This window comes from Somniosus microcephalus, chromosome 19 (genome assembly GCF_052327205.1).
Source record: "Somniosus microcephalus isolate GS21.2 chromosome 19, FLI_Smic_1.0, whole genome shotgun sequence".
Classification (NCBI taxonomy): domain Eukaryota; kingdom Metazoa; phylum Chordata; class Chondrichthyes; order Squaliformes; family Somniosidae; genus Somniosus; species Somniosus microcephalus.
In genome coordinates, this window is record NC_141005.1 from 19,300,154 (window position 1) to 19,316,432 (window position 16,279).

General features: G+C 45.9%; 1 long non-coding RNA gene across 1 annotated transcript in view; it reads left to right on the forward strand.

Moving 5' to 3' along the window:
* LOC147103591 (uncharacterized) overlaps positions 1–16,019 on the forward strand; it is a 53,191-nt gene extending 37,172 nt beyond the window's left edge. The window contains exon 4 of the long non-coding RNA XR_015081797.1: positions 6,234–16,019. This is a non-coding gene — a long non-coding RNA (uncharacterized LOC147103591). The remainder of the gene's footprint in view (positions 1–6,233) is intronic.
* Positions 16,020–16,279: the final 260 nt, after the last annotated feature.

Consider the following 16,279-nt stretch of genomic DNA (forward strand, 5'->3'; position numbering starts at 1 on the left):
CATGAGAAACATTACAGCAGGAGTCGGCCATTTGGCCCCTCGAGCCTGCTCCGCCATTCAATAAGATCATGGCTGATCATCCACCTCAACTCCACTTTCTTGCCCAATCTCCAAATCTCTTGATTCCCCTGAAAGGATATTTACTTGTCCTAGCCCCTTTGGGGCTATCCCATTTCAGGCGTATTTCGCAGATGCTCACTTTCAACTGAAGGTTGAGGTAGCTGAATCCTAAAGATGCTTAACTTTAAAGGTCCGGTCTATCTCTCCCTAAAGGAAAGGAGCAACCCGAGAATGTTACCGTCCTCCAGATAGCACTTTTAATGGGGCAGTAATTCCTCCCCAAACGCGTGAGTACGGAAGGGGTACTCACGCGTCTGGCCGGAGGAAATGCCGGTTTTCAGCATGCACAGCGCATGCGCTGAAAACCGGCATTTCCTCTCCTCTAACCCAAGAGGTGAAGAGGCTAGCGCGTGCGCTGTAGGGGGCAGCGCGTGCGTCTTGGATTTCCTCTGTTTTGGGGGATTTGCGCATGTCTAAAGGCCTCCGGTCTTTACGCTTGTAAAAAGCACACGTATTTATTTTTACAGGTAAGTGGTGTTTTAGTGTAATTTAGAATTTTTTTTCCACATGTTTATTATTTTAAAGAATCTACAATAAGGTAAGTTTAGTTTTAGACCCTTTTTATTAAAAATTTATTTTTTTCAACAAAAAAAATTATTGTTTAAATTATTTTTTTTAACTTATTTATACTTAATTTAATGATTGGGATGTTTTTTAAATTTTTATTTAAAGTTTAAATAGTGTTTTGGGCCCCCGTAGTTTTCATGAGTTTGACAGTTCTTACTCTCAAACTCATGAATGAACCTTCCCCTCCCCTGATTGGTTGTACAGTGCTCACCTGATCCCAGCCGGCACATTGCACTAACTACGCCGCTGGATCAGGTAAGCACTGCGCGCTGACATCTGAACCGGGCCTGTGACAGGAAATGCAAGCAGGCCCGGGCTTCAGATGTCAGCGCGCAGGGTGAGTGCAGATCGGGGGCTTGCACGCGCGGCAAGCCCCCGACACCAAGTTCTGGGCCAATAAGTTTAGCCAGACTGTAACGTCCCAAATATTATAAGGGTCCGGAGATCTCCCCTCAGAAATGTACCTCTTCACCAAAGAGTGTACAGAGATTGGGTTTGTGAGTTATTGATACAGAAGACTTATGTAAGACAATTCTAAAAAAATATATAGAGATTTATAAAAAGAACCGACATGCAATTTACAGTTGGTGAATCAGTCAATCACAACATTAACAGTTCTAAAAAGAGAAAAAATATGATCCTATTTTTAACAGAGAATCTTACTTTTAAATCTTAACTTCGCTACAGTATTACAGTTCTTAAAATTTTCTATACAAGATATCCATCAATTATCAAATTACCTTCGATCCCCGAGGTACAAAGAGTGGAAGACTACAAAACCACCCCTGTAGTCGAGAATCGCTTTGCCCGATTAAAGCAAGTCTGATATCTCATGCGAGACTCCAATATTTATACCCTTTTTCAGTTGTATTTCATAAGGTTTCTGTTGATCCAAGTTAATTATCACTAATCATCTTTTAGTTGACCTCTGCAATTCTTACTGCCATACCAGCAATACTTATTGGGAGTTTACCATATATGTGCAAAGGGCAGATATCCCTTACCTCATGTGTCATCCTTAAGAGGTTTAATCAAGATCATTTATCCAGGGTTGGCCATTGTTCTGTTTTAATAAGGTTACTTATTCAGGGTCAACAACTTGTCCTGTTTCAATAGCCAGAATTCTTTCATAGCTATTTCATAGTTAGATTTCTAAATTTCCAGACCCAGTTTGTCATGTTTTAAAGAATTTATAAGGTAGAGTTCCTTATAAGGTACTCTTCAGGGTCAACCACTGTCTTATCTCAACAAGGCCAGAATTCTTTCATAAGGTAGTGTATTTTTCTAAAAAGGCTATATAGTGTATTTTTCTAAAAAGGTTATCCGGTAGAATTCCTTCACACCCCTTGAGTCCAAAAATCTATCTATCTCAGCCTTGAATATATTCAACTCAGCATCCACAGCCCTCTGGGGCAGAGAATTCCAAAGATTCACAACCCTCTGAGTGAAGAAATTCCTCCTCATCTCAGTCCTAAATGGCCGACCCCTTATCCTGAGGCTATGCTCCCTATTCGAGACACTCCAGAGAGACACAGATTTAAGATAATTTGTAAAAGAACCAGAGGGGAGATTTTTTCACAAGTTGTTATGCTCTGGAATGCGCTGCCTGAAAGGGTGGTGGAAGCAGATTCAATAGTAACCTTCAAAAAGGAATTGGATCTATACTTGAAAAGGAAAATTATGCAGGGCTATGGGTAACGTTCCCTATAACCGCGCACCTCTCTGCTGGTCCCGCGCAGCCCAGGACCGGCTTTTTCAATGTAAAGTTTCGCACATGATGGGTCGTGCAGCCCCTTAAAGGGACTGCGCACCCAAAAAAAAAGGCGGAACATTGGCTACGGGGAAAGAGCAGGGGAGTGAGACTAATTGGAAAGCTCTTTCAAAGAGCTGGCACAGGCACGATGGGCCGAATGGCAGTAAGTGCTCCTGACATCACCTCATCTCGACAAGCACAAAATTCACACAGCAAAACGAAAGAAAATAGAATAAAACTCTGCTGTTCTTACCAGTACCAGGGCAACTCGTGGCATTAATGTGGGCTTTAGCACCTCAAGAGGGCAATCAAAATCCCCAGCTGGTATGCTAATCTTCTCATTCAGACATTGCAGCCATTTGTCCGCTCCCTCCCTCGAAGGGACGATGCACAGAGACAAGTGAACTGAATCGGGGTCAGATAAAGCGGCGCAGGTTATCGGAACATAAAAGTAAATCCAGCGGAGATCAGGGGGAGAAAAAGAAAGAACAGTTTGTGTTAACCGAATAAATGAAATGTAACGTCGGCCTAGATCTGCTTAAACAGGCTTAGTTCTGTCAGCGCTTGGCATTCTGATTCCGCGGTTTAATTCCGCCCCGGATTGATGGAAGGATTACGAAGCTGTGGAGGAAAAGTGCAAATCCCACAGCTCTGGTGACCTTGGCTACCCTTGATTTTTCTCTGGGCTTTAAGCTGTCAGAGATGAGATAGAATAATCCTCTTTCCAGGTCACTTAGACTCGCTGGCATCTTGGTGTTATCTGAAGGTGGCAATTCATTCCCCCTCCCACCCCCCAAAGGGAGACGTGGCGCTCATACAGCTGACCTGCTTTAAAGGCGGTTGCTTCCGCTGAAAATCAGATATTGGAGTTTTCCACACGGAGAGAATTTTGTCAGATTGAATTTACAAGCAAACTAACTTGCTGTTATCAGTGTGGACACAGCAGTCGGATATTGCTCTCCCTGTTCTTGGGATTTTTTCTCTCTAGTATTTCCACTGGTTTGCATGCTGTGCATTTTACTTGTATGGCCCTTCAAGGACTGTACACTCATGCAGTGAGCCTGTTGGTATGGTTAGAATCATAGAATCATACAGCACAGAAGGAGACCATTCGGCCCACCATGTCTTTGGTAGAGCTCTCCAATTAGTCCCATTGCCCCTGCTCTTTCCCCATTGCTCTACAAATTGTTCTTCCGCAAGTATTTATCCAATTCCCTTTTTGAAAGTTATTATTGAATCTGCTTCGACCGCCCTTCCATGCAGTGCATTCCAGATCATAACATCTCGCTACGTTAAAAAAATTCTCCACATCTCCCCCTCTGGTACTTTTGCCAATTATCTTAACTCTGTGTCCTCTGGTTACTGACCCTCCTGCCACTGGAAACACTTTCTCCCAACCTACTCTATCAAAACCTTTCAAATCAATACCTTTCACAATTTTGAACACCTCCCCTTAACCTTCTCTGCGCTAAAAGAAGAACAATCCCAGCTTCTCCAGTCTCTCCACATAACTGAAGTCCCTCATCACTGATACCATTCTAGCAAATCCCCTCTGCACCCTCACCATAGGATTACATCGGATATACGGCACAGAATCAGGCCATTCGGCCCAACCAGTCCATGCCGGCGTTTATGCTCCACTCGAGCCTCCTCCCGTCTTTCCTCATCTAAATCTATCAGCATAACACTCTCTTCCCTTCTCCCTCATAGGCTTGTCCAGCCTCCCCTTAAATGCATCTATACTATTCGCTTCAACCACTCCCTGTGGTAGCGAGTTCCACATTCTCACCACTCTTTGGGTAAAGAAGTTTCTTCTGAATTCCCCATTGGATTTCTTGGTGACTCTCTTATATTGATGGCCTCTAGTTATGCTCTTCCCCACAAGTGGAAACATTCTCTCTGTATCCACTCTATCAAAACCTTTCATAATTTTAAAGACCTCCATTAGGTCACCCCTCAGCCTTCTCTTTTCAAGAGAAAAGAGACCCAGCCTGTTCATCCTTTCCTGATGTGTATACCCTCGCATTTCTGGTATTATCCTTGTAAATCGTCTCTGCACCCTCTCCAGTGCCTCTATATCCTTTTTATAATATGGCGACCAGAACTGCACGCAGTACTCTAAGCGTGGTCTAACCAAGGTTTGATATAGGTTTAGCATAACTTCCTTACTTTTCAATTCTATCCCTCTAGAAATAAACCCTAGTGCTTAGTTTGCATTTTTTATGGCCTTGCTAACCTGTGTTGCAACCTTTAGTGATTTGTGTATTTGTTTTCCGAGATCTCTTTGTTCCTCTACTTCACCTAGACTCGCACCCTCCAAGTGATAAGTGACCTCCCTATTCTTCCTACCAAAATGTAATACCTCACATTCATTTGCCAATTACATGCCCATTCTGCAAGTTTATTAATGTCCTCCTGTAATTTGTTGCAGTCCTCCTCAGTATTGACTATCCCCCACCCATGTTGTATGGGGTGTGACGTAATAAAACTCACTACGCACTTGGTTCGAGTATAAAGCAATGCTTTAATCAACTTGTTTCAGAACATGGAGGTCTAGTTGTACTTCACTAGTTCCTGTCTTACAAAATATCCCTGAGCAAGCTGGGCCCACGCCCGAGTATTTATACTACTTGGACGGCGCCACTAGCTGGCCATCCAGTGTTATTTCATGAGTCGTTTCTTCATGATGATGAGATTTCTAACAGGGTGTCCATGCTTCAGGGTCAAGATGTTTTGTTGACCATCATTGGTGTAGCGGGCGATTTGTTGGGCAGCTCCCCTTCCATGACCGAATCATCCTGGGCCCCGAGCACAGACGCCAAGCTTGTTGTGCTACTCTCTGTCCTCTGGATCAGCGAGAAGAAAATAAATTGGGAGTCACTGGCATGAGAACGCATGCTGCTCCCACGTCCCTCTGATTGCTCTTCCCCCCCACCCCCTGCAAAGTAAACATGTGCACAGTTGGGGTATATTGCATGTACACCCCCGCAGCCATGTTGGTACAGGGGTGAGCGGGTAGGAGTTGGTGCGGGTGGGAGGTTAATTGGGCGAAAAAATCGAAGCGTGTCGGGAAGCCGGCTCCAACCCGTCGACTTCCGGGTTTTACTTAGGCAGGAAAAAGGGCGGGCAGCCAACCCGCTCCCAGGACGCGGGTTGGCATTTTAAATATGTTAATGAGGCTGGAAGCTTCGGATTTCAGGTTGAAGTGTGGACGGCCAGGTTTCCCGGGCCTTGAGCAAACCAGGCAGCTGCAGCGAGGCGAGGCCAGCCTTGAGGAGCGCTCCTTGTGGGCCAGAAGGAGCAGGAGTGCTTCGTCCCGGCCCCCCAGGCACCCCCACCATCAGACCACCCCTCCGCATACAAACCCCCACCCCCCCACCCCCGCCAGCATCAGGGATCAGACCTACCTGGTCCTGCGGCCTCCTCCAGAGCATTCCCCGCCCAACTGGAAGCCAAGCCTGTCAATCAGGCTGAATTCTGGGCTGGGAACCTCTCAACCTCCATGACATGCGGGGAAACCAAGACTCCTGGTTTCCTGCGCGCTACCGTGCCCCCGTGCCCAGCGCATCAAAATGTTAAAATCCTCCCCCCCCCCCCATGGTCTCTATTTCCGTGTGCGGGCTGAAAACTTAAAATCTAGCCAACCACCGCGGTCCCTAGACCTGGCAGAAGGTTTAATGATTAGACCCGTTATCCTTGAGGTAGGATGGTCCAACATTTATTAAGACCAAGTGAAAACTTGACTGACTCTTTAATCTCCGACAGTATGTTGAATCTGTTTCATCTCTTGCAGTGTCCTCATTGGCCAGTACCTTGAGGGATCCTTCACCTTGCTGTGGATAGGAATGCGCCGATACCCAAGTGAGGGCCACGAGTCAACCTCTCTACAGGTGGAATCAAATCCAGGAGGAAGTGGGAGTCGCAGCCTATGGCACTAACATCCCTTTGGTTTGCAATGGTTTCTATGGCGACACAGGGGCCTGCACCTAACGCTACTTTACTGCTGCTGTCCAATATTCCATTCAACAGTGACCAATATGTGAAATAATAAATATCTGGGAGGGAGTGCAAAGCTGTAGTTGGATAGGCCTCAAATGGCCTCGAACCATGAGAGTGTAGCTCAAGTATTCTCCTCCCCCCCCCCGCCCCCTCCCTCACCTTTCCCCTCTTCTCCACTTCTCTCCTGTAGGCTCGGACCCATGTTGGGATACAGGTCCATAGATATCAGTTACCCTCCAGTATCTCGCCCCAAGTGGCCATTCTTCATATGCGAACCTAGACGCTTGGCAGGCTATTGGCCGTGCAGGGAGACGGCATCAGACCCGAACTTCATCCTGCCTTCAGCCAGTGTCCCCGTGCACGCATCTTCCAGCAGTGGCCACTGGATCGGGATTCAGGAGCAGGCACCCTGTTACACCTCCTTTCCCGGGGGGGGGGCGGTGCGGGGTGCTGAAGCCAATATTAACAACCTTGCTGCCAGCCCCCAGGTGGCATCAGCTAACTTGGTGCAGACCAGAGATTGAACCTGGGATGGTCCCGAGCTGCGGGGCTCAGCTCTACACTGGGCAGTGCAGTCAACCAGTGCGCCCCAAACCTCAGATAAACTCACAGCCTGCAAGACATTCTAGAGTATCTGTTGCTTTACATAATATATATTGTTTCATTTTTTTTTTTAAAACATAAATATACATTCTGTTGAAGTTTCCGCGCAGCTACTACAAGCTGACAGAGAACGGTCAGTGCTGTTGAGGTCACGTGACCGGCTAAATGCGTTGCAATCTTTTGTGCCATTTGCATTGAAAGAATGTGTCACGTGACTGACAATACGGTGTTCGGATGTGGTACAGTGCACTCCTCATGACCCGCGCTTAACCTTTGTGACCTGACCACGGTCCTAGAATACCGAACAGCTTACCCATGTTTATTTTCTGCATTGAGCGCATCAAAACACACGTTCACTTCTATATGTAAAAAAAAAACATTGTACACAGGCGAAAGTTAGCCCACACAGTGACCAGACCAAAAGAGTCCCAAGTTTTCAAACTGCTACAGACCAAACCACAAAACAAAGGGCAATTGCAAAATTGATGAGTAGCACAGAAACCTTTAAGGGGAAGCTAGAAGAGTCTATGAGAGTTTGAGAAAGGAATAGAAGGGTAAGCTGATAGGGTTAGATGAAGGAGGAGGCTCGTGTGGACCAGTTGGGCTAAATGGCCTGTTTCTGTGCTGTGCTGTAAATTATATGTAATTCTATGTCATACAAGAGGCCACGACAGCTCCGGAACAGTGCTATTTTTAACAATTTGTTCCTGGAATATAGGCAAGGCTGCATTTATTGCTCGTCTCTAGATGGTGAACCATCTTCTTGAACTGCGGCAGTTCCCGTCATTATGGTGCTTCTTGCTGCGCTTCGTAGAGGTCATTGGACAATTGAGTGTGGCTTGCTAGGCCACGTCAGATAGCGTTAAGAGTCAACTACGTATGGGGTATGGTTGTTTGATGAGTGAGGTCTCGGCAGGCAATTTTAACTTTGGTGGGGCAAGCCTGGTCCTGACCCTACCCAATACCCACATGCATCTTCAGCAGGGGCCAATGCATGCCAATCCAGGGTGGGTTACTGTGTCTGACCTTGTTTCCTCCTTCCCTGGTACGGAGGCCAATTGCAGCCCCCCACCCCAGCCTGCTGAATCAGAAGTTCCACATATCAAGATAGTTCAATGAATATTATGCTGGTTGAATGGACTCATTTTTAAGAAACTCAGCAAGCCTGCCCGATATCTGTATAGGGGCTAAAGCCTGAATTATATGTTCATGCTCATCTGTGTGGGAATAGGACAGCTCGGTTTTGCAATGATTAATTCAAATTGATTGGTCTCTGGCCCCCATTTCAGGTTCACGTTGTGCTCTAGCTTGTATTCAATGGTAGTGACTCAAAGGTTAAATATATTTGCCATCTTACGCTGCTCCCTTTGGTCCTGATGCTGCTGTTGTATTGGGGTCAACAGTACTTAAAGGATCACATTATTCCCAATAAAATGTGAGGCAAACTTTATTTTCCTGCGACGACACAATCCCTATTAAGAGGTTATTGCGGCGCAAAAATGTAATTGCTTTGGTTGCACTGACGGTGAAAATCATGGGCATCTGTTCTCCCTCCCCAACAACAAGGACTGTGCCCCTTTTAAGGGTATACCAACTTACAGGAGCATTCCTGTTAAACACCGACAAACAGGAGCAAGGATGTCTTACTACAGTTATACAGGGCCTTGGTGAGACCACACCTGGAGTACTGTGTGCAGTTTTGGTCTCCTTACCTAAGAAAGGATATACTTGCCATAGAGGGAGTGCAGCGAAGGTTCACCAGACTGATTCCTGAGATGGCAGGACTGTCGTATGAGGAGAGATTGGGTCGACTAGGCCTGTATTCACTAGAGTTTCGAAGAATGAGAGGGGATCTCATTGAAACATATAAAATTCTGACAGGGCTAGACAGACTGGATGCAGGGAGGATGTTTCCCCTGGCTGGGGGGTCTAGAACGAGGGGTCACAGTCTCAGGATATGGGGCAAGACGTTTAGGACTGAGATGAGAAATTTCTTCACTCAGAAGGTGATGAACCTGTGGAATTCTCTACCACAGAAGGCTGTGGAGGCCAAATCACTGAATATATTTCTAGACACAAAAGGCATCAAGGCGTATGGGGAGAGAGCAGGAATATGGTATTGAGATAGAAGATCAGCCATGATCATGTTGAATGGCGGAGCAGGCTCAAAGGGCCGAATGGCCTACTCCTGCTCCTATTTTTCCATGTTTCTATGAATTTCCAATTTTTGCCCGCTGCTCTTGGCCCAATAACAATTTTATCTTAAATCCTTAAGTTCCTAATTACCAGATCGCATGATAAATGTGGATGAGGATGGCCATTCTTCCCTACTAGCTCACCCGTCTGCAAAGGCCCCACAGTCCCTCCCAGTCACAGCATCCAGCTGTTTCTTAAGCGATTCCAGGGCTCTTGTCTCCACACTTCTAGCTGGAGGCCTACTGCACTTGCAGCAGCTACAACAAACAGCTGGCGATGGCCAATCTGGGCGGCCATTTTCTCAGGTTGGTGTTTGTGCTGCTGGCCTGTACCATTCTTCCATGGCATTGCAAGGGGGGGGGGTGAGGGTCCACAGCCAGAAACCCTGCCACAGTCGCAACTCATGGGCATTTACATTTGAGCAGTCGATTCTGCTGGGACAGTTATTTTATTTTAAATGAACAACAACAAAAAAAGTCCACCCAGAAAGCTTCAATGTTTCTTTTCAAACAAAAATACGCCGGTTGCCAGAACATCCCTAATGGTCAGTGACATAAAAAAACTACGAGGCACTTGGTCTGAGTATTAAACAAGACTTTAATCAACTGTTTCACAACATGGAGATCTAGTTGTGTCCTTCACTAGTTCCTGTTAAAGAATGTCCTGAGCAAGCTGGGCCCATGCCCGAGTATTTATACTCTCCCTGGACAGCGCCACCAGCAGGCCGCCCAGTATTATTTCATAAGTCATTTCCACATGAATGACAAGATTCATGTCAGTCAGTGTGTAAATCCTCTCCCATCTGGCTTGCCACCAGCCCTGGGCTTGGGACGGGAGCAAGGAGTCCAGGGTTCCTCTTCCTGTTCCTGATCGATGGGCAGTGACGCCTGCTGGGAAATGCACGTTTGCGGATGACTGAGCGCGGTGGCAAGGGTTGGATTTGTGATCGCTCCCATGGCCAAATAGCCGGGCGACACTTGAGTGCTGGTGCTCACGCATGGTAGAATGGCCGAGCTGGCCGTTGAATCGTCGCCCAGAAGAAGTGAGCCCCTTTCAGAAAGGAGGGGAGCAAAACCTCCATTTTAAACCTGCTCATGTTATTTTTTAAATCTTGCATGTAAGTTAACATTTACTAACTGAAACTGTCAGGAACTCGTAACAGAGTTCAAGGGAAAGTATTACTAATTTAGTTAGATTAATCTAACAATTTACTAACTGGTTTCAACCAACAACTGAAACACATGTACTAACAACGCAAGCTCTTAATGATGACATTTTATTAACACTTGATTAATTTTTTTACTAACTTGCCTTTCTAATTATGAACTGGAACTAATGAAAGCCACAGTCTTGATTATACTGGGGCTGTCACTGAGTATGGCAATGATTCAGGCTGTATGAACAACAAAAAGAGATTTATACATAAGTGATGTTAATTAATTGCCTGCTCAGGTATATAATCACTTCAGCCTCCATATTTCCAGCAGCTCTCTCCATTATTCTACTGGCCTGCTCACAAGACTTATTATAACAGGTGTGATATTATCTATGGTAGGGACTGTATTTACCTATCCAGTTTTTTCCCCCTCAAGTGCAAAGAACCAATAGCCCGTAGCCATGCAGTTTATTATTCTGTGTATGCGCATCTCAGAGGTGTGATAGCCAAACAGTGCTGTGAGGGGAGTGGGGCATGAGGGCGGTAGGTGAGAAATTTCCTTTCCCACCAAGGGTTATTCAAGCACACCTTAGCTTATGATGAGACAGAGGACCTCCTAAGCTGTCACTGTTTGAACTACCACTTGTAGGGAATTATTCTCCCTTCCCCCTCATACACACAAAGCTTTGTTTAATCGTTAATATTATCAAACATAAAGAAACACCGGGTTAAAGTGTTGTGAGAAAAGCAGGTGGAATCGTCATCAGTGATCGAGAACTAAACTAATGCTTGACCCTTTTCTGTGGGTTTTTTGAGAAACCCAGGAGGAGTGCAGGATATTCAAGGTTGAAAAGATTGGGAGATATGTTCTGGTCAGTGCTCGCTGATCTACATAAGCTCCTGGTTAAGCAACGCCTCAATTTAAAAATTCTCATCCTTGTTTTCAAACCCCTCCATGGCCTCACCCCTCCCTATCTCTGTAGTCTCCTCCAGCCCTACAAACCTCTGTGATATCTGCATTCCTCCAGTTCTGACCTCTTTATTTTTAATCACTCCACCATTGGTGGCCGTGCCTTCAGCTGCCAAGGCCCTAAGCTCTGGAATTCCCTGCCTAAACCTCTCTCCCTTTCTCTCCTCCTGTTAAGACACTCCTTAAAACCTACCTCTTTTGAACAAGGTTTTGGTCATCTGCCCCAATATCTCCTTATGTGGCTCGGCGACAACTTTTGTTGGATAACGCTCCTCTGTGAAGCGTCTTGGGACGTGACAAGGCACTATATAAATGCAAGCTGTTGTTGAAAAGTGGTAGCTCGGAGACATGGGTTTTAATAGCCACGAGATGGTTGGTGGACGGGAAGGCTGACGGAAACGAGGAGTTCCACGGTTAGGAGGTTTTCTAGGAAAGAATGCGTTGGAGGAAGAGACAGTCTTGATGGTCACAACGTAGGGATGCAGCGAGGAGGAAGAGCATGCTGGACGGGGCAACTGGAGCTTAGGAGGAACGAGAGAGTAAAGTTCCGAGGAACAATGACCACAGGCGTGTCGATAAAATAGAGCAAGAGACAAGAAAGCCTGTGATGGAAAGATGGAGGCTGGAGTTGAGGGGAGGATTGCCTGTCAGATTACAAGCTTAACCAACTGTAGGTCAAACACAACAACGGGCTAACAAGTCATAGTAAACGAGTTACCATTGGTGACAGCCTTAGAATACTCTACTGTCCTACTAACTTAGTCTAACGCATGTATACTTGCACAGTTATTTGTCTAATATACTACTGATTCTGATACTAACATTTCTAACTAACATTTCTGACAAATGTATTGTTAATGTATAGTGCACCACTTTAGAGTGACTTGAGATTCAAAATGGCTGAATGCAGCCATTGGCTGTGTTCTGTCCGATGTGTGATTGTGGACAGCTTCAAACTGCACCGTGCTCATGCAAGAAACGTGCCCCGGATCATTGATTCGGGGGCTTCTTGCACAGTTGCAGCACAGTAGTCCCATGTGAATTATTTAGATCATAAGTTTGGTTAAAAAGGTAAGTTGAGAATGTCCAAACTCAATGTGCCACAAGTTCACCATGCAGCAGGTGCAGCATCTCCTGCAGCGCAAACCGTTACCGACAGGCAGGACATTGGGTTCTCCCTAAACCTCTCTACCCTCCTTTAAGACATTCCTTAAAACCTACCTCTTTGACCACGTCCTAATATCTCCTCATGTGGGCTCAGTGTCAAACTTTGTTTGATAACGCTCCTGTGAAGCGCCGCGGGACGTTTTACTACGTTAAAGGCGCTATATAAATGCAAGTTCTTGTTGTTGAGCAAATTCAGGGAAAAGGCTTCAAAACCAGGGCCAAATTAACTAGATTATGAAACAGCTTCAAAGCTCCGCCACTACCCTTAGTGTTTGACACAAAAAAAACCTGAACAACAATAATTGTTTTGCCAATAATAGATGAGGTTAAATATTATTCAGTGTAGATTCTAGTTAAATGTTACCCAGCTGTCATTTATTATATTCGTGTTTCCAGTGATGTAATTACAGTGTGGTTCACTGCTAATTACATTGTGGTTAATTGCCTTTCTGCCTCTTCTTATTAAGAAGTATTTTCCTTGTCTGTGCTGAGTTAGTTGATTTCAGCCAGGGCAGCAGTTGGGGTGCTGCAATTAGCTTCTGCTTCCCTGGGCTAGGGAGAGGATACATCAGCCTGGATAAGCAATCCTGCTCACCATCCACTGACACCTGCTGGAAGCAGTACGTGTGCAGACATCAGACCAGGAAAGGATCAAGCTCACCTCTCATGCTGCCATGGTTACTAGCCCACAACATTCAGTGCCACAGCATCCACCTTGCACCCTCCGCAAACTTGAGCTCATCCAAAACTCGGCTGCCGCTTGTCCTAACTCGCACCAAGTCCCGTTCACCCGTCACCCCCTGTGCTCGCTGACCTACATTGGCTCCCAGTCCGGCAACGCCTCGATTTAAAGATTCCCATCCTTACTTTCAAATCTCCCCACGGATTCATCACTTCCTATCTCTGTAACCTCCTCCAGCCCTACAACCCTCCGAGATCTCTGCGTTCTTCCAATTCTGGCCTCTTGTGCATTCCCGATTTTCATCGCTCCACCATTGGCGGTCGTGCCTTCAGCTGCCATGGCCCTAAGCTCATGAATTCCCTCTCTAAACCTCTCCACATCTCGACCTCTCTCTCCTTTAAGACGTTCCTTAAAACCTACCTCTTTGACCAAGCTTTTGGTCACCTGCCCTAATATCTCCTCATATGGCTCGGTGTCAAACTTTGTTTGATAACGCTCCTGTGAAGCACCTTGGGACGTTTTACTACTTTGAAGGCGCTGTATTAATACACACTGTACTTGTTGTCCAGACTCATACTTTGCAAATGGCCATTTGGGCAAGGTACTGGAGGAGTGTGGGTGACGTAATAAAACTCACTACGCACTTGGTTTGAGTATAAAGCAAGGCTTTAATCAACTTGTTTCAAAACATGGAGGTCTAGTTGTACTTCACTAGTTCCTGTTTACACAATGTCCTGGGCAAGCTGGGCCCACGCCCGAGTATTTATACTCCTTGGACGGCGCCACCAGCTGGCCGTCCAGTGTTATTTCATGAGTCTTTCTTCATGGATCATAAGATTCATAACAATGGGCAAACGTAAAACTGTCCCCCAACCAGAGTCAGGACTGAAGGGAGAAAAGCAGCTCCATCATGTAGTGTTCTTGAGTTCCCAACTATACAGCTAGGGAAAGGGGAGGTTAGGTACTTCCTCACAGGAAGTGCATCCTCGTGGCCAGAGTGCCTTGGAGCTTATCCATCACCTTCTTTGGAGGTGACAGTTGTGAGCCCCATGATTTGCAGACTTTTTTCTAATGCTCACGATTCAGACAGAAACTTCAAATGTAAAAATCTACCGTTTAAATTTCCATTTGAATCTCAAGAATTTTTTTTTTAATCCACAAATCACAGGACTCGCACAAGTGAGTCACGAGCATTGGCAGCACTTGGGCAGTGCGAGAATAGGAGAAGAGAAACAAAGAGGGAATTCATACCCCAACCAAATAACATGAAGTGTTACACTATATAATAAACCGTTACTAACTTGCATGAAAAGAAACTAACTTTTACTAACATAAGTTGCGTAAACCTCTTACTAACTATGATTAACTGATGCTAACTCTTTAAACCCTTGGTATAATCGGTTATCACTTAGCCAATGCAGAAATTGCCGGGTTGGGCAGATCAGTACTTTCACTGGCGGCTGTTGAATTCAAGGGTACATGCCAGGGCCCCATGGCAAAACATAAAGGATTCAACCTCAAGATCACTGGCTCACAGAATTTGTTCCAGTGAGCAAATCTCACCAGTTAATGCACCCACTGTGCTGGCAGTGGTGTTTTATGGTGTAATTTCCATCCATTGGATCAATCTCGTATCTTAAAACGTCCTGACGTAATTTCTGTGCGCGCAATGGTACAATGTTGAAGATCTCCCAGTAGATGCACTGCCCAGCAGTGATAGTGAACTACACAAAGCAGGAAGGCCCTAGATTCAACCTGCTGGTTCATCCAGAGTTAGCTGGTCTCACTGGCCAGCAGCAGGGGCATGACATATGACCTCGGTGGTCAAGGGGTCGGAAGAAACAAATAACACCCAGTGAGTCCGGCTGGAAGGTGCATGTGTGAACTTCAGATGGGAAAGGAATCAGGCTTGCTGTGATGTTCCGGCTAGGACTTTCTGTTTACGCTCAAGCACAGAGAATGGTTATGGTGCTGGCCTTGCAATCCAGAGGTTGAGAGTTCAAGTCCCATTGTGGGATGAAATTGAATTCAAGAAATCTGATTATTTGTGGGCTGGAGGCAGGAAAATGACCACGGAATGCTGTTAAATTGTTGGAAGAACCCAACTAGTTGATTAATGCCCATCAGGGAAGGAAACTTGCCACTGCTACCTGGTCTGGCCTACATTTGACCCCAGTATCACACTAGATTGTTGATTCTTAATGCCCTGAACTAGAGATGGTCAATAAATACAGCCTTGCCAGTGTCGCCCACATCCCAAGAACAAGTTAAGAAAAGGAATGACTGCTTGAATGACCTACTGGAGTCTGGCCACTGCGAGTGGAAGCATTCTCCAGAAAGAGGCAGTGGCCCAGATCTTCCTCTTCAATGCCCAGGTGTAAGCCTCGGCCACCAGGAGGTGCCTACTTGCAGATTTGGGCACGTGTTGCTCATGATTTTCAGTCTATTACAGAGGCACCGAAGAGGATAATCAGGGCCACTTTCTTCAGGAGAGATGGGGAGCTAATTTAGTTGGTGGGGGGGCGGAGGGGAGGGAGAGAGCAGTGGAATCATTTTTTTGTCAGCGTCCCTGGGCTAAGGAGGGGAATAAACCATTCAGGATCGCCACTTCTAATTGCTGTCCAGTTTCCTGCTCAGAAACCCTGTGTTAATGGACAATCCGCTTTGCCTTTTATACAGCAGTAGCTTTATCAAAGGCACATACGGCCGACGGGTGGATCAATAGCAAGGGGCTTCTACCACCTGCATAGTCATCTAGACTACCCAAAGACATTTATCTGTTGTAAGATCAGTGTCCACACCACTTGCCTGCCACATTGCTCACTGTTTCAAATATTAGAGCTCTAAAGAAGCAAGAGAAGGTTATTCAACAGGAGTTTCTTGTTTGCAAAGAAGAAATTGCTGACCACACAAGGGGTTTCACCAAAATTATTCTAGTTTGTAGTTTGCCTTTTTAGTTCACCATCATGAAACTGGTACTTTGCTTGCCCGATGGCTCTTTTGGTAAGTGCAAAGCCCACTGTGGCACTGAGCCTCACGGACCAGGAAGATCCCAGGTTTGTGTTG